Genomic DNA, 18,810 nt, shown 5'->3' with positions numbered 1-18,810 from the left:
AGTTAGATTCAGTTGTCAACTTGGCCAGGTGAGGACACCTAGTTCTGTTGCTGTGGACTTGAGCCAATGGTACGCGAACCTCATCTATTGCTGATTACATCTGCAGTCGGTTAGGAGGCGGGCCTGCTGCAATGAATGACGTTTGACTTAATTGGCTGGTGCTTAGATGAGACAGCTCAACGTAGCACAGCTAAGCTAAGCAACTCAGCATTTCCCATCTCAGCACTCGCAGCTCAGCTCAGGCCTTTGGAGATGTAGAAAGAAGTCACACCAGGGAAAGTTGTTGGAACCCAGGGGCTTGGAGAGAAGGCCAGCAGAGACCATCCTGTGCCTCCCACATAAGAAAGAACCTCAACAGAGAGTTAGCTGCCTTTCCTCTGAAGAACTAACAAAGTAAATCCCCTTTTATTAAAAGCTAATCCATTTCTGCTGTGTTGCATTCCAGCAGCTAGCAAACTAGAACATATGGTAATTCCACACTTAGCTTTTTGAGGAACTACAAAATTGTCTTCCTCATAGGTTGCACCATTTATTTTGTTTTGTTTTTTTTTACATTTTTTATTAATTAAAAAAATTAACTAACACAACATTTAGAAATCATTCCATTCTACATATGCAATCAGTAATTCTTAATATCATCACATAGATGTATGATCATCATTTCTTAGTACATATGCATCGATTTAGAAAAAGAAATAGCAAGACAACAGAAAAAGAAATAAAATGATAATATAGAGAAAAAATAAAATTAAAAAATACAAAAATATATACGAAAAATAAATAAAAAAACAAAAAAAACAAAAAAACTATAGCTCAGATGCAGCTTCATTCAGTGTTTTAACATAATTACATTACAATTAGGTAGTATTGTGCTGTCCATTTTTTTTTTTTAGAAATCATACCATTCTACATATGCAATTAGTAATTGTTAACATCATCACATAGATGCATGATCATCGTTTCTTAGTACATTTGCATCGGTTTAGAAGAACTAGCAATACAACCGAAAAAGATATAGAATGTTAATATAGAGAAAAAAAATAAAAGTAATAATAGTAAGAACAAAACAAAACAAAACAAAACAAAACAAAAACCTATAGCTCGGATGCAGGTTCATTCAGTGTTTTAACATGATTACTTTACAATTAGGTATTATTGTGCTGTCCATTTTTGAGTTTTTGTATCTAGTCCTATTGCACAGTCTGTATCCCATCAGCTCCAATTACCCATTATCTTACCCTGTTTCTAACTCCTGCTGAACTCTGTTACCAATGACATATTCCAAGTTTATTCTCGAGTGTCGATTCACATCATTGGGACCATACAGTATTTGTCTTTTAGTTTTTGGCTAGACTCACTCAGCATAATGTTCTCTAGGTCCATCCATGTTATTACATGCTTCATAAGTTTATCCTGCCTTAAAGCTGCATAATATTCCATCGTATGTATATACCACAATTTGTTTAGCCACTCGTCTGTTGATGGACATTTTGGCTGTTTCCATCTCTTTGCAATTGTAAATAACGCTGCTATAAACATTGGTGTGCAAATGTCCATTTGAGTTTTTGCCCTTAATTCCTTTGAGTAGATTCCCAGCAATGGTATTGCTGGGTCATATGGCAATTCTATATTCAGCTTTTTGAGGAACCACCAAACTGCCTTCCACAGTGGTTGCAACATTTGACATTCCCACCAACAGTGGATAAGTGTGCCTCTTTCACCGCATCCTCTCCAGCACTTGTCATTTTCTGTTTTGTTGATAATGGCCATTCTGGTGGGTGTGAGATGATATCTCATTGTGGTTTTGATTTGCATTTCTCAAATGGCCAGGGACATTGAGCATCTCTTCATGTGCCTTTTGGCCATTTGTATTTCCTCCTCTGAGAGGTGTCTATTCAAGTCTTTTTCCCATTTTGTAATTGGGTTGGCTGTCTTTTTGTTGTTGAGTTGAACAATCTCATTATAAATTCTGGATACGAGACCTTTATCTGATATGTCGTTTCCAAATATTGATTCCCATTGTGTAGGCTGTCTTTCTACTTTCTTGATGAAGTTCTTTGATGCACAAAAGTGTTTAATTTTCAGGAGTTCCCATTTATTTATTTCCTTCTTCAGTGCTCTTGCTTTAGGTTTAAGGTCCATAAAACTGCCTCCAATTGTAAGATTCATAAGATATCTCCCTACATTTTCCTCGAACTGTTTTATGGTCTTAGACCTAATGTTTAGATCTTTGATCCATTTTGAGTTAACTTTTGTGTAGGGTGAGATATGGGTCTTCTTTCATTCTTTTGCATATGGATATCCAGTTCTCTAGAAACCATTTATTGAAGAGACTGTTCTGTCCCAGGTGAGTTGGCTTGACTGCCTTATCAAAGATCAAATGTCCATAGATGAGAGGGTCTATATCTGAGCACTCTATTTGATTCCACTGGTCGATATATCTATCTTTATGCCAATACCATGCTGTTTTGACCACTGTGGCTTCATAATATGCCTTAAAGTCAGGCAGTGCAAGACCTCCAACTTCGTTTTTCTCCCTCAAGATGTTTTTAGCAATTTGGGGCACCCTGCCCTTCCAGATAAATTTGCTTATTGGTTTTTCTATTTCTGAAAAATAAGTTGTTGGGATTTTGATTGGTATTGCATTGAATCTGTAAATCAATTTAGGTAGGATTGACATCTTAACTATATTTAGTCTTCCAATCCATGAACACGGTATGCCCTTCCATCTATTTAGGTCTTCTGTGATTTCTTTTAACAGTTTCTTGTAGTTTTCTTTGTATAGGTCTTTTGTCTCTTTAGTTAAATTTATTCCTAAGTACTTTATTCTTTTAGTTGCAATTGTAAATGGAATTCATTTCTTGATTTCCCCCTCAGCTTGTTCATTGTTAGTGTATAGAAACGCTACAGATTTTTGAACGTTGATCTTGTAACCTGCTACTTTGCTGTACACATTTATTAGCTCTAGCAGTTTTGTTGTGGATTTTTCTGGGTTTTTGACGTATAGTATCATATTGTCTGCAAACAGTGATAGTTTTACTTCTTCCTTTCCAATTTTGATGCCTTGTATTTCTTTTTCTTGTCTAATTGCTCTGGCTAGAACTTCCAACATGATGTTGAATAATAGTGGTGATAATGGACATCCTTGTCTTGTTCCTGATCTTAGGGGGAAAGTTTTCAATTTTTCCCCATTGAGGATGATATTAGCTGTGGGTTTTTCATATATTCCCTCTATCATTTGAAGGAAGTTCCCTCGTATTCCTATCCTTTGAAGTGTTTTCAACAGGAAAGGATGTTGAATCTTGTCAAATGCCTTCTCTGCATCAATTGAGATGATCATGTGATTTTTCTGCTTTGATTTGTTGATATGGTGTATTACATTAATTGATTTTCTTATGTTGAACCATCCTTGCATACCTGGGATGAATCCTACTTGGTCATGATGTATAATTCTTTTAATGTGTTGCTGGATTCGATTTGCTAGAATTTTGTTGAGGATTTTTGCATCTATATTCATTAGAGAGATTGGTCTGTAGTTTTTTTTTTTTTTTTTGTAATATCTTTGCCTGGTTTTGGTATGAGGGTGATGTTGGCTTCATAGAATGAATTAGGTACTTTCCCTCCACTTCGAGTTTTTTGAAGATTTTGAGGAGAGTTGGTACTAATTCTTTCTGGAATGTTTGGTAGAATTCACATATGAAGCCATCTGGTCCTGGACTTTTCTTTTTGGGAAGCTTTTGAATGACTAATTCAATTTCTTTACTTGTGATTGGTTTGCTGAGGTCATCTATTTCTTCTTGAGTCAAAGTAGGTTGTTCATGCCTTTCTTGGAACTTGTCCATTTCATCTACATTGTTGTATTTATTAGCATAAAGTTGTTCATAGTATCCTGTTATTACCTCCTTTATTTCTGTGAGGTCAGTGGTTATGTCTCCTCTTCCATTTCTGATCTTATTTATTTGCATCCTCTCTTTTCTTCTTTTTTTCAATCTTGCTAAGGGCCCATCAATCTTATTGATTTTCTCATAGAACCAACTTCTGGTCTTATTGATTTTCTCTATTGTTTTCATGTTCTCAATTTCATTTATGTCTGCTCTAATCTTTGTTATTTCTTTCCTTTGCTTTCTTTGGGGTCAGTTTGCTGTTCTTTCTCCAGTTCTTCCAAGTGGACAGTGAATTCCTGCATTTTTGCCTTTTCTTCTTTTCTGATATAGGCATTTAGGGCAATAAATTTCCCTCTTAGCACTGCCTTTGCTGCATCCCATAGGTTTTGATATGTTGTGTTTTCATTTTCATTCACCTTGAGATATTTGTTATTTTCTCTTGTAATTTCTTCCTTGACCCACTCGTTGTTTAAGAGTGTGTTGTTGAGCCTCCACGTATTTGTGGATTTTCTGGCAATCTGCCTATTATTGATTTCGAACTTCATTCCTCTATGATCCGAGAAAGTGTTGTGTATGGGTTCAATCTTTTTAAATTTATTGAGACTTGCTTTGTGACCCAGCATATGTTCTATCTTTGAGAATGATCCATGAACACTTGAGAAAAAGGTGTATCCTGCTGTTGTGGGGTATAATGTCCTATAAGTGTCTGTTAAGTCTAACTCATTTATTGTAATATTCAAGTTCTCTGTTTCTTTATTGATCCTCTGTCTAGATGTTCTGTCCATTGATGAGAGTGGCGAATTGAAGTCTCCAACTATTATGGTAGATGTGTCTATTTCCCTTTTCATTGATTGCAGTGTATTCCTCACGTATTTTGGGCCGTTTTGATTCGGTGCATAAATATTCATGATTGTTATGTCTTCTTGTTTAATTGTTCCTTTTATTATTAGATAGTATCCTTCTTTGTCTCTTTTAACTGTTTTACATTTGAAGTCTAATTTGTTGGATATTAGTATAGCTACTCCTGCTCTTTTCTGGTTGTTATTTACATGAATATCTTTTCCCAACCTTTCACTTTCAACCTATGTTTATCTTTGGGTCTAAGATGTGTTTCCTGCAGACAGCAGATAGAAGGATCCTGTTTTTTAATCCATTCTGCCAGTCTATGTCTTTTGATTGGGGAATTCAGTCCATTAACATTTAGTGTTATTACTGTTTGGGTAATACTTTCCTCTACCATTTTGCCTTTTGTATTATATGTATCATATCTGATTTTCCATCTTTCTACACTCTTCTCCATACCTCTCTCTTCTCTCTTTTCATATCTGACTCTAGTGCTCCTTTTAGTATTTCTTGCAGAGCTGGTCTCTTGGTCACAAATTCTCTCAGTGACTTTTTGTCTGAAAATTTTTTAATTTCCCCCTCATTTTTGAAGGACAATTTTGCTGGATATAGAAGTCTTGGTTGGCAGTTTTTCTCTTTTAGAAATTTAAATATATCATCCCACTGTCTTTTAGCTTCCATGGTTTCTGCTGAGAAATCTACACAGAGTCTTATTGGGTTTCCCTTGTATGTGATGGATTGCTTTTCTCTTGCTGCTTTCAAGATCCTCTCTTTCTCTTTGACCTCTGACATTCTAACTAGTAAGTGTCTTGGAGAACGCCTATTTGAGTCTATTCTCTTTGGGGTGCACTGCACTTCTTGGACCTGTAATTTTAGGTCTTTCATAAGAGTTGGGAAATTTTCAGTGATAATTTCTTCCATTAGTTTTTCTCCTCCTTTTCCCTTCTCTTCTCCTTCTGGGACACCCACAACATGTATATTTGTGCACTTCATATTATCATTTAATTCCCTGAGCCCCTGCTCAAATTTTTCCATTCTTTTCCCTATAGTTTCTGTTTCTTTTTGGATTTCAGATGTTCCATCCTCCAGATCACTAATTCTATCCTCTGTCTCTTTAAATCTACCATTGTAGGTTTCCATTGTTTTTTCATCTCTTCTACTGTGGTTTTCAATCCCATCAGTTCTGTGATTAGTTTTTTCAGACTTTCCATTTCTTCTTTTTGTTGATCCCATGCCTTCTTCATGTCCTCCCTGAATTTATCGATGTGGGTTTTGAAGAGGTTTTCCATTTCTGTTTGTATATTCAGAATTAGTTTTCTCAGCTCCTGTATCTCATTTGAGCTATTGGTTTGTTCCTTTGACTGGGTCATATCTTCAATTTTCCTGGTGTGATTTGTTATTTTTTGCTGGTGTCTGGGCATTTAATCAGATTTCCCTGAGTGTGGTACCCAATAGGTTGAAAGACTTTCCTGTGAAGTCTCTGGGCTCTGTTTTTCTTATCCTGCCCAGAATGTGGTGCTTGTCTGTCTGTGGGTCCCACCAGAAAAAGATGTTGTGGCTCCTTTAACTTTGGAAGACTCTTGCTGCTGGGTGTGTGGTGGAGACAGAGGAAAGGTTGTAGGTTGGTTCTATTGGCTTCAAATTGTGAAGTCCTGGGATCTGAATTCCTTGAGAGAGGGATTCCACCTGAGTTGTGTTTCACCCCTCCCGTGGGGAAGGTTCAGGTGGTAGAGAGCCCTAAAAGCAGCCTGTTACTGCGTTTGGGGCAGTTGTAACCTATGTAATTCCAGTGCTGAGCCCAGAGGCAATGAAGCCTCTGTAGAAACAGCTGCAGAAGGCTCTGTTTTGCCCCCTTTCCTCTTTTTCAGTTAGCCCAATCGGCGACTTCCACCTTAATCAGTTTTGCCTGAGCTGAGGGCCTATTTTTATTAGTCAGAAGTTGTTCCTTAATGCCACTATTGGTGTTAGGTTGGGCTCAGTTTGTACTACTGTTGGAGACTCTTTCCTTTCCCTCCGGGTAGTCGCCTGTGGGGGAGGGTCGCCAGCCGCCGTGGCTTGGGGAACTGCTGTTCTGATGCTCCCAGCCGGCCCAGGAAGCCACGTGTGTGGAAAGGGCTGTGGTCACCGGAAACCGCGGCTTGGGGGACTGCTCTTCCTAGGCTACCAGCCAGCCTGGGAAGCCACGCGTGGGGGAGGGTCGCCGGCTGCTGCGGCTTGGGGAACTGCTGCTCCAAAGCTCCCAGCCGGCCTGGGAAGCCGCGTGTGGGAGGGCCGCCGCGGCTTGGGGAACCGTCAGTCCAATGTTCCCAGCCGGCCCGGGAAGCCGCGTGTGTGGAAGGGGCTCTGGTCACCGCGGCTTGGGGAACCTGATTCAAAGCTCCCAGCCAGCCCGTGAAGGAGGGAGGGAGGGGCTCCAGCTGCCAGCCGCTTCGGTCCGGGGTAGCGCGCGCCTCTCGGGGACCTCACCACAGTGGAGTTTCTTAGCCGGTCCAGCCGTTCTGGAATGGGGTACGCTGTGTGTCTTGTCTCTGTCGTGGCTCCGGGAGCTGTTCTGTACAGTTTCTAGTTCTTTAGTAGTTGTTCTGACGCATTCGTGCCTGTCCACTGGCCAGCGGGGTCCTGGGCTGACAGGGCAGCCAGCACGCTATGCCAGCGAGGATCCAGAGCGACTACAGAACAGCTAATGTTGTGGAGCAACTGAAGTCAGCCCAGCAATAAAGAACTGTATACTGAAGAGGAACCAACCACAAAGCTAAAGATGATCATGTCAAACATATTAGGTGCTTATTTCAGGACATACTAGCACTTTATCAAGTAACTGGAAAACTTTCTTGATGCCACAGTCTCAAGGCCAGTAGGAAGATAAACATAAAAAAACAGTATAACAATGATATTTTGTTGTCACTTAAAATCTATTGTTTACAGTATTTTCCCCTGTAAGTATGGAAACTTTCTCAGTTCATTAATAGTTCTAAAGAGTGTGTTCTTGCCAAAATGAATTATTTGCTCTTATTGGATTTTTAGATGCTATCTATTAACCCTTAATGCTCAGCTCTTTCAGGTGTTAATCAGCCACATATGATATTACTTTTAGGTGGAAGAAGTGAATGACTACTAAGGATATAAACAAGATGGTGACCTCATGAACCTCTATTGATTAGCTTAAAGTTGTTCAAGTTAAAATCCTGTGGTTGCATGTTTAATGATAAGAGATGAAATTATGTCATAATTTTCCATCTGGCTTCTACTCAGTCATTATAAACACTGACTTGATGTAACATTTTAAATGTCCAAATACTAAATGTGTTAAACTAGAGGCAATCATTACTAACTAATTGAATTTTTGAAAGGGATGTTCAGCCACACAGCCATTTTGTGTGTACTTATTTTCTCTTGTTCACTTTTCTGTATGCAAATAAAGCTGTACATTTAATCATTTTAATAAATGTGAATAGTAAAAAATATTTATTATAAAATATGGAATAATAAAAAACTTAGGAGCATAAAACTGTTACATAATGAATATTTTTCATATTTTAGTAGAAGAAAATGAAAATTATTTTCTTTGTCTTCAAAGGTCAAAGATATTATTTCTCATTTTCCCTTTCTTAAACTTTCTCCTTGAAAATATAATAAGTCTGTTAAGAAGCCTGAACTTTTAATTTTGTAATGCTCAGTCAAAAGTCTTCTGAACTTTGGAACTGTAAACCTAAGTTTAAGAAAATGGTCCCTCAAGATGAATAAAGGAGACATGTGAAAAGTGCGTGTATCTGTTTCTCAATGAGATGAGACACTTTAATTGTTCTTCCTTTGATCTTATTGTGTAAATATGTGTGAAATTCTTTCTAGACTTTGTAGTTACTTTCATACTACCTTACATGCATGTAAACCTGCTAAAGTTTCCTCAATAATAACTTCTCTCTCCCTCTCTGAGGGTTATTTTATTGTCCAGATTGTTCTATTTTGCCAACGTATCTTTCTGACATCACCCGCTTTGGGGACCATGGCCTCCAATTGGGGGCATTCAGCAATATGTATAGCCTTTATGGGCAGTCTGAAACTACAGAAGCTTACAGGTAAGCTCATCCTTCTCTGTGGCCCAGTACAGTAAGAGGTTGAACATGTTACTTATGCTTGGTCATTTGGACATGTTTTCCAAGGACTTGGAATCTGTTGTGAGTGATTTAGTAATGTGGAGTTGATTGCAGTTCATAATCATCATAGCAGCAATGACAGAGGAAAGGAGCCAGTTTGTCCTGATGCTTGACTATTGCTCTGCTTACTGTTGGAAGGGCCTACAGTTTGCTTGATATAAGCCAACATTCTAGGCCTGCTACTCTTGTAGATTTTTTATCATAATATCTTTCCAAAAAATTCCCATTTTTCTTAAGTTAATCAAAGTTGGGTTCTCATATTTGATAAGAACCCATACAGATACAGATAGCAATCTGTATATGCAATCTATAATATGCAAGAATACAAAACAACAGATAATATACTGGTTTTCCAAAGAATGGGAAATATGAATAATATGAAATAGACTTTTGAAAAGATATTCAATCTCACTAGTCATTGGGAAAATGCAAACGTAAATTATATAATTTTCAGGCATCTGATTAGTGAAATTTTGAGTTTTAGATATTATCATGTATTGACAAGGGTGTAAGAATGTGAGTACATACATACATTGCTTGCTGGAGGAGATATAAAATGGTAAAATCACAGGAAAGGGTAATTTGGCATTATTCATTAAAAACAAAGAAGTGTCTGAAATAAAATTGCCCAATTCCACTTTTCAATGTACATCCTATATTCCACAAGTTGGCATATGCATAGTCTTATTTGTTATAGTGAAATCCTGGGAACAGCTTCAACCAGAATTTCCAGTCCATCAGCCTGCCCTTTCGACTTTGGACTTGGCAAATTCCACAATTGTATGAGCCAATTCCTTAAAATAAATTGTTTACTATCCATATACACATATAGATAGTTGGTTCTGTTTATATGGAAAACCCTGACTAATGTATTTCCTAAAGTAGAAGTATCACCATTAATAACCTTTGTTCCTATGTTCCTCTCCTTTCCATTCTAAGTTAAACCAATGCTAAAAGAAGTTCTTCATTTAGCCAACAGTTTTGTTGACAGTTATATCTGCAATAGTGCGAAAATCTTCACTGTATTTGCAAACACATGACACCGCTAAAAGATGTCTCTTTAACTTAGTACATTTGACTTCTTCAATTTTACTTTACATTTTCTGTATAAGTGCACTATTTGCTTGATTGGCGTACTGAATTTCAAACTTTAGAGAGGTAACTCTATGTCCAGTTGTATCAGGATGATTTTGGGTGGTTTGGAACTTCAGGAAACATTCACCACATCTTTATGGTTTAAATACATGCCCTTATGTTGACAGTACTTAGAACACCAAGAATGATGATGATGTAGTACAATGAAACTCTCTTCTCTAGTCCAATCTTGCCAGTTGGGGCAGGTTGTTCATTTTCCCCCTTATTTGTCTTCTGTTTTGGGGACCATAGTCACCATCATTCACATTCATTTGGTGTGTTTCTTCCATATCATCATCATCACTGACTGTTGACTAGTTCACAAACCTGGTGATCCATCAAACTTGTCCCAGGTGTAGTTTTTTCCTAGAACAGTAATATTTTACAAGGCATACAATTGTCTTATCTGGAAGGTTTTGCTGAATCCTGTGAAACCTTCACCTGAAAACAAAATGCTTTTTCAAATAGGTCTATATCCCACTGTCCACTAATATGGAAAGGAAGTGAAATTGAAAAGATCAGCATGGAACTTCGCAATGTTATGTTTATGTTGGAACAACAGGCCAAGTGCCTACTCCACAGTTGTGGCCATGTTTCTCCTTTGAAATTGCAATATACTCATCCACTGTATGTTTTCTGTATCTCATGTTCTGCAAAGGATCATGTCAACTATATCACATTGAAATCTAAAGCCACACCATGATTCAAAAAGTGCATGTTTTTTTGACCCAGAGAGTCTCTGTTGAGGAATGGAGAGCACAAAGACGACCTGATAACTGCTTAAGTCAATTATTTCCTCTTATCTCTTTAAAATTATTATGTTCATGGGTTCTTTGAAGTTTGAAGGCATTTTTACAGCTCCTTAGACTGAGAAAAAAGCCTTTTGTATAGGTTTGTCTACATAATCACCCCATGCTTCTGCTTGAAGACTAATGCTGCAATGCTATCAGATCTCAGGGGTTTTCATTCTTGGTTGGCATTTGGCATCTGAGATACTGTCATATGGAGACCGTGAAAGCACCCTTCTGTTCATTGTCTTTATCTATATACTTTGTAGCAACTGGATCCAATTCAAGGATCCAATCTTTATGTTCAGCTCCAACTCTCATCCAAACATCATGCTTGTCCTCATTGCTGTAGTCACTCTTAGGCTCCCAGCCCACTCTTGGTGGGACAGACACCTCTATTATTATTGACAGCTAAGCCCTTGCCCCTGACTTTGGTGGAGAGGTGTTTACCCTGTAACTTAGGCCCTTTCTCCACCATTCTGGGAATGATAAAAGTGATGTGGGGAGAAGTTGAGGGTCAGAAGTGTGCACTAAAGTGAAGGGAAAGATGGCTTAAGAGTGTAAACAGGAAGTAAAAGTTGAGGAGGATAAAGCAGAGGATTAGAGTGTTAATATAAAGCGGCCATAATAGCCCCTGATCCAAAATAGTACTATTGCCTCACAAGAACCAGCCCTAATCCCTCTACCATTTGCCAGCCTTCCACCCTGCACACCTCTGGGCATCTTTCTCCATGGGCCCATGCTTTAAGCTGCCCAACATATTTTTAAACTTGCATAATTTTTATGAATAATCTCTTCTTGACACCTGCTATGTCTTCCATTCCATTCATAACTAATCATGAAGACGCCATAAATGAAATAATTGCTAATGAGTTGAGAAAAAAACTGATATGATTTTAAAATAAGGAGTTCAATTTGTGACCATTTTATCACTGATACACAAGATATACCTTTGTAGTAAAGTTGACAAAATATTAAGTAAGGAGAAGATGACGTAGTCTCCCTTTTCGTTGTCAAAAAATATATATCTTCAAAACATCCTTTGTTTTCAAACTACATGACAGATTCAGATCATTTTCCCATGTGTCTTACAGAAGTTGGCATGCAGTCAATTGTTTTATCGTCAGGTTGAGAGGCAATTTAGTAAACTGAATTTGGTATTTCTGTGGTTCCAAATAGCTGTATTAATGACAAACATTCTTCATTCATGTAATATCCTCTCCTCCTCTTCACTTATTATTCTTGAAGAGCTACCTTCCTTTGTGAAGCTTTCCCTTTACAGTCCTCAGAGTACCCTCTTCCTCTAAGCACTTACAGTGATTTAGTCAGTAATATTAATTTTGCTCTGGCATATACTGTCTTAAACTATTAGATAATTTGTCTAATTTTATCCTTGGACCACTCACATGATTACAAATTTCTAGTAGTTATGGAATATATTTTATAACACTTTTCTCTACACTGCCTCACCACATGAACTAGAAGTGTTTTGAACACTGTAGTATTCAGTAAATCTCTATTTGCTTTAAATAAATATTGATATGCCTTGGAATTAGAAACATTTGCACAGAGTTTTGAGAAAAAATTAAAGAGCCATATATAAAGCCATAGACCTGCAAATACCAGACCAGTATCTTTCCACAACAAATAGTGCCTCCAAAATTTTCAACAATGTTATGTACTTTAGTGGTTTGAAACTGCAAGTCCATGGATAGGTTTCCACAAAATCCTAGCATTAGTTAAAAATAGATAATTCCAGGTCTTGCCCTATGTTTTCTTCTGATTCTGTCTTTTGGTCATCTATAAGACAATTATTATGGTGGGTTTTTGAGATGCAAAGACAAATATGTAAGATATCTGTCCTCAAAAATTTCACAGTTCAGTAGGAGAAACTGGGAGAAACTTTAAGTAAAATAAAATATAATATAGTGAAGTATGTTATAATAAAGATATGTATAAGAACCCAGAGAAATGTTCTTCACTGGTGGTACCATAAAGATGTTTCATTCAATTTGTAAGCAGTAGAGATTAGTCAGGTAGACAATGAGAACGTTATCATATGTAGAACATGAAAGTTTAAAGACTATCACCTATACAGGCTACAACAAGTAATTAAATAAAATGTTTAGTGGGAAGAAAAAGGACGCATAATTCTTATGAGTGTAATGATGTAGGCAAAATCCAGATGTTGAAGGGTATTGAATTTGCACATTTTACCAAGGAGTTTGCGTTACATTTTATATATGATAGGGAATCATGACCAACCAAATAACATGATCATAAAAGACCACTTACTGCAGTGAAGAATGTATTGAAGCTGTGAATACTGGGAAACTGTGCACTAGCCGGAAGGTGAATGTAATAGTGCAGGGCCTTATTTCAGGCAATAGAAACAGAAAAAATCAGGAGACTGAGGCAAAAGATATTTAATGGATAAAACTGACAGAATATTATGAATAATTGGATATTGAAAAATCCTTAACTTCCTTAACCATCAAAGAAACAAGAAATTATACTTAATATAATTTTAGCATTAAGTGCATTACATTGAATATGGATTTTTTTTTAGATTCGAAAGTACTATCTGCTATATAACTCAGCTGGGGGCAGGAAGCAGAAGACTACTAGGCTAAGAGCCATGAAACTTTACTCAGAGTTCTGGCCATCCTTACTAAGCATATAATCCCAGGAAAATCACTAAATAGCTTCTATTCTTAAGTTATTCATTTAAAAAATAGTATTAATATCTCCCCTGCATACTTCACTGGGTGATAATGAGCATTCAATGAGATATAGCACATGAAAGACATTGGTAAAACTGAAAATAATTTTATATTATTACTGCTGTTGTTATTATTATTTTATCAGGCATTTAGCATGTAAAAATAACCAGGAGCAGGGCGGTGCAAAGGTGGCACAGTGAAAGAATTCTCACCTGCCATGCTGGAGACCTGGGTTCAATTCCTGGAGCCTGCCCATGTCAAAAAAAAAAACAATCCAGGAACACTGATTCAGGAAAAATTAGATCATTTAATGCTACTGTGGACTCCCAGATCTGGCATTGTTCCCAAGTGATGGCCTTTATACTATATAGCTCTCCTCATTGCATTTTACCTGATTTCCTTGCTGTGAAATTCTGGTGAACTACCCACTCTTTATCTGTTTTAAATTTTTGAGAAGGTTGGAATGTATAAAAACATTAGCATGTTGAATGAGGTAATTATCCATAGTTTCTTATGGCTATTTCCTGTTCAGTGTTGTCAACATAGAGGTACAAGGCACTAGAAATACTTGAAGTATTTCACAGAGATATTTGAAGAACATTTGCTCTCTCCCTGTGTTTGGATTTAAAACACTTGTTGGGTCAACATTTTCTTTTCCAACAACACTCAGAATTCTCCACTTAAGCATGCTTCTTGAGTTCAGTCAAAAGCATACCAACACAAAAGGCAAAAACAGTGTTTTCCCGTATGTGATCTCTTCAAGGTTTTACATAGCTGATGCTTGCATGCCAGCATCTACTCTTTTCTAATTTCCTTCAACTAGCAAAGACTACTACTTCTCCGTATTTTAAGTGTAAGTATTAATTAAGCAGTTGATGCATTGCTAGACTACACAATTATTATTTTTAACAGCATGTTGTAGAACTGCCAAGCAAAACATATTCTCCTAAGGTCATCTTACCCATTTCTCACCCTTCAGTTATACCTAAAACATTCAGTGAAATACCCTCACTTGCTCTGGTTTGTGAAAGGCATTGTGTGTACATAAAGAATGTACTCATCCCTTCCCAACTACACATTCAGTGACCTAATGCTGCTAACTTGAAATCTAATCTTGAAAATTGGCAAATACTGTAAATCAGATAGCCAGCCACCTCCCTTACTCATGAGAAATCCAGTTATTAAGTATATGCAATCACATCACCATTTCTTCTTACATGTCTAGGGGCTGACACATTAATGTATAATTCACTTTACCATTACCAAAAAACCCAACAACTGAAAACTGTAACAATTTTATTTAGTGTTTAGTATGTATAAGCATACCTCATTTTATTGCTCTTCACTTTATTGCACTTTGATATATTGCATTTTTTTAATTGAAGGTTTTTGGAAATCCTGCATTGAACGTATCTATAAAAGTGCCATTTTTCCAACAGCACATGCTCACTTCAAGTCTCTGTGACACATTTTGATAATTCTCACAATATTTTAAATTTTTCATTATTATTATATCTGCTATCTTTATCTTCATTCAGGGATGTTTGGTGTTACTGCTGTAATAACAGGGCCAAGAACCATATCCTTATAAAACAGGGAACTTAACTGATAAAGGTTGTATGCTCTGACTATACCACTAAACAGCCATCCACCATCTCTTTCTCTCACCTTGGGCCTCCCTATTCCCTAAGAAACAACAATATTTAAATTAAGCTAATTAATAACCGTATAATGGCCTCTAAGTGTTTAAGAGAAAGGGAGAGTCTCACTTTAAATCTAATGCTAGAAAGGATTAAGTTTAGTGAAAAAGAAATGTCAAAAACTGAGATAGGTTAAAAGAAAATCCTCTTGTTTTAAACAGTTAACCAAGTTAAGATTGTAAAAGAAAAGCTCTTGAAGGAAATTACAAGTGCTATGCCAGTGAACATGCAAATGAAATTAAAGGAAATCAGCTTTTTTGTTGAAATGGAGAGTTTTAGTGGTCTGGATAGAAGATAAAACCAGCCACAATATCCCCTTAAACCAAACCCTAATCCTGAGGAAGACCTGAATTCTCTTCAATTCTGTGAAGGCTGAGAGAGGTGAGGGAACTTCTGAAGAAAACTTTGAGGCTAACAGAAATAAGTTCATAAAGTTTAAAGAAAAGAATTCATCTCCATAATATAAAAATGCAAGATGAAGCAGTAAGTGCTAATGTAGAAGCTGCATCAAGTTATCCAGATCTAGCTATGAAGGTGGCTACGTTGAACAATAGAATTTCAGTGTAGATGAAATAGCCTCTTATTAGGAGCTAATCAGTAGCTGGTGACTTTAAGTTGAAATCAATGATCATTTACCATTCTGAAAATCTCATGGCCTCGAAGAATTAGCTAAATCTTCCCTGTATGTGCTTTTCAAATTGAGCTACAAAGCTTGGGTGACAGCACATTTCTTTAGAACATGGTTTAACTTCTGAGACCCACTGTTCAGATAAAAAAGATTCCTGTAAAAATATTACAGGTCATCTTACACATAGTTGTACTTTTAATTTTCCATATGAATATTAGAATTAGATTGTTATGTTCCATGATATATCATGCTAAGATTTTGAATGAGATTTTGTTGACTTCCACTCCTTAACATTGTATATTTCTCCAACTGTTCAAGTCTTCCATTGTTATATCCTGGTGAAATGTTTTTTTTCCCCTCACAACTTCTTAATACTTTCCTGTTAGCTTCATTCTTAGACAATTTCTAATTGCGTAATGATGTGAATGAGACATTTATTCTATTATTTTTGAATCAGTTCTTACTAATTTGTAGAAACATTATTGACTATTTGCATTGATTTGTACCATGTCATCAAGTTAAAATCCATATTAGTTCTACATATTTGTCAGTTTATTCTCTCAGGTTTCCTACATAGAATATCTATTAACTAAATTTTAAAAAATTATACAACGGTCATTTATTCTAAATTTCTAATATATTTTTCTTATAATTTGTTGGCTCAGTTTTTAGTGGACTCCTTTCTTTGTTTTTAACTCTAATTGGCATAATTATTATATTTTACCACTAACAATGATATTTGTTTTAACTTTCATGTATACAGTGTCTAAATAAATGAACACAAAAATGAAAACAATCAAAGGTCATTTATTCAGAGCTTTCTATAGCAAGGGAGTCAGCCACCATCATTTGCATTAGGCTGAAACTAAAAGACAGTCAGAAGACAGGAAAGTTTTATTGGTAAAATGGGAAGACTTCAGGTTTGTCTTGATTAGAGGTTATGGGGTTGAGAGAGCCTAGTTAGAAGTGCAAATGATTGCCAAACCCAGGCCAAGATAACAAATCCCCTGAGCCAGGAGGATCAACCTTAGAGATCAAAATAACTTTTTCCTTGAGGCCTGTACCACTTTGCTGGCTTCATTAACCCAAGTATCAAGAGGTGTTGGCAATAGTACATACATAATCATGATTAGTCAACAAGAAATCTAGAGTGATGAGACTGTTCAACACTACTTAGAAAAATGACTTGTGACAGATCTGGAATCCATTTAGAGCAGAGTTGGTATCATTAATAACTTCTACCAGAGTGAGTAAAGGTTTCTTAATGCATATTCCATTTGTAGGATTCCTGCCAATGAGAAGAGCACTGTGATTATTTACAAAAGCAATATCAGTAATCCTCTCAGTTAGTGTGCACTAATAATTAATAGTGGTCTCATTTTGAAACTTACACCTGAATCAGGATTTCCAGGCTAAGTGACTGTTAGAATTGTGGTTTTTGTGACTAACAAGTAATTGAATATTATTACTAAATTGAATAAGTTATGAGTTTGAGGGAAACAGGATCAGGTATTCTGGCTATAAAGGAGGTATTATACAACAGGGGTATATAGATATCCAGAAAATATGGAACACCTTCCAATATGCTTTTGGAACCTTATATTACCTTGATTACATAATTGAATCTCACCCAGGTGTGAAATATTTGGCCCGTTACTTTATGAAGGATATTGAATTCAAATTGAGAATTACCTAGGGTCTGATAAGTTAATTGCAACAATTTGTTCCTTTTCTAGAAGAGAGGGATACTAGCAAAGCCACAGGATGATTTGTTTAAGGTAAATATTCATTATAGGTGCAAGTGGAAATGCCATTGACGGTAATTCACTATGGTCACTTTTGATGAAACTGGAATTGCCCAGAGGTGTTTATTTTGGGGGACTGGTGATGGATGGTATTCCAAGAAGTGAGTAGGATTAAAGGCAGTTGTAAATGTTTGGAATAATCTATGAATAGCATTGCAATGACTGTGTTCTGACCTACAAATTATAAGGATGAAGAAAAGAGAACAAGGACCACTGGTGGATAAAAAGCATGAATCTATAGAAAATTAGAAGATTAATGATCATAAGAAAGAAGATAAGAAACAGAAAAGGGGAGGAGTTTCCACAGAAGATGGCAGAGAAGATAGCTCCAGAACTCAGTTTATTCTCCAGGGCAGCTAGTGAACAGCCAGGCACTGTATGAAACAACTTTTTGGGGGCTCCAGAGAGTAGAACAGAAGACGGAAGAGACTGAGAAGCTGTGGTGGAGTACAGTGAGCAGAACTTTATTCACTGTGAGGTGGTACCCATCCTCCACCTTCACTGCAGGCCTCACTGGGACCTAGTCCCTGGCTTGACATAAATAAACATCCTCTTCCTCAAGAACAGAGAAAGAAAAAACTGAGCAACAATTGAAGCTTTTGGTTAGTGAACTTGGGAAACTGAGTGTTAACTCAGAGGCAGCTGAAGTTTAAACCAACCCAGGACAGACAGAAGCTGGCAGCCCATTTCAACACTTCAACTGGCATTAGGGGTGATTTACAGACACAGTGCCTTCTTGGGGCTGCTGGGAACAATTTGCTGAAGGGTGTCTCTTTTTCAAGGACAGGGTTGGGGACAGGGCTGAACACTAATCATGGGTCTTGATTAGTAAATTCAGAATGATGGTTCCTAAGTCAGTTGGCAGCTAAGCCAGGACAAAAATCACCTGGCATCTTCTCTTTCAACCCTGCCCCTGACAGGGATGGAAGTTAGGGAAAGTTAAAGTCACAGTGCCTTCTTGTGATGTGGGGAACTGTCTGCTGAAGGGTAACTCTTCCCCCAAAACATGTGGAGGTATGACCCAGCACGCTTTGCGGCTTTTAAACAGCAAATTCAGAACACTGGGTACAAGATCTTTGCTAGGGTTCCAGTAGGACCCAGACAAAAGCAACCAGCAGCTTCAGTTTAACACTGTCTCAACATGGGTTGAG

General features: G+C 37.1%; 1 pseudogene; it reads right to left on the bottom strand.

Annotated features, from left to right (window-relative positions):
• Nucleotides 1-9,975: 9,975 nt before the first annotated feature.
• Nucleotides 9,976-11,536, bottom strand: LOC143671928 (REST corepressor 3-like; annotated as a pseudogene).
• Between the last annotated feature and the right edge of the window lie 7,274 nt (nucleotides 11,537-18,810).

This window comes from Tamandua tetradactyla, chromosome X (genome assembly GCF_023851605.1).
Source record: "Tamandua tetradactyla isolate mTamTet1 chromosome X, mTamTet1.pri, whole genome shotgun sequence".
Lineage (NCBI taxonomy): Eukaryota > Metazoa > Chordata > Mammalia > Pilosa > Myrmecophagidae > Tamandua > Tamandua tetradactyla.
Note: the sequence above shows the minus strand (reverse complement) of the source record. Positions and strands in the feature narration are given on the sequence as shown.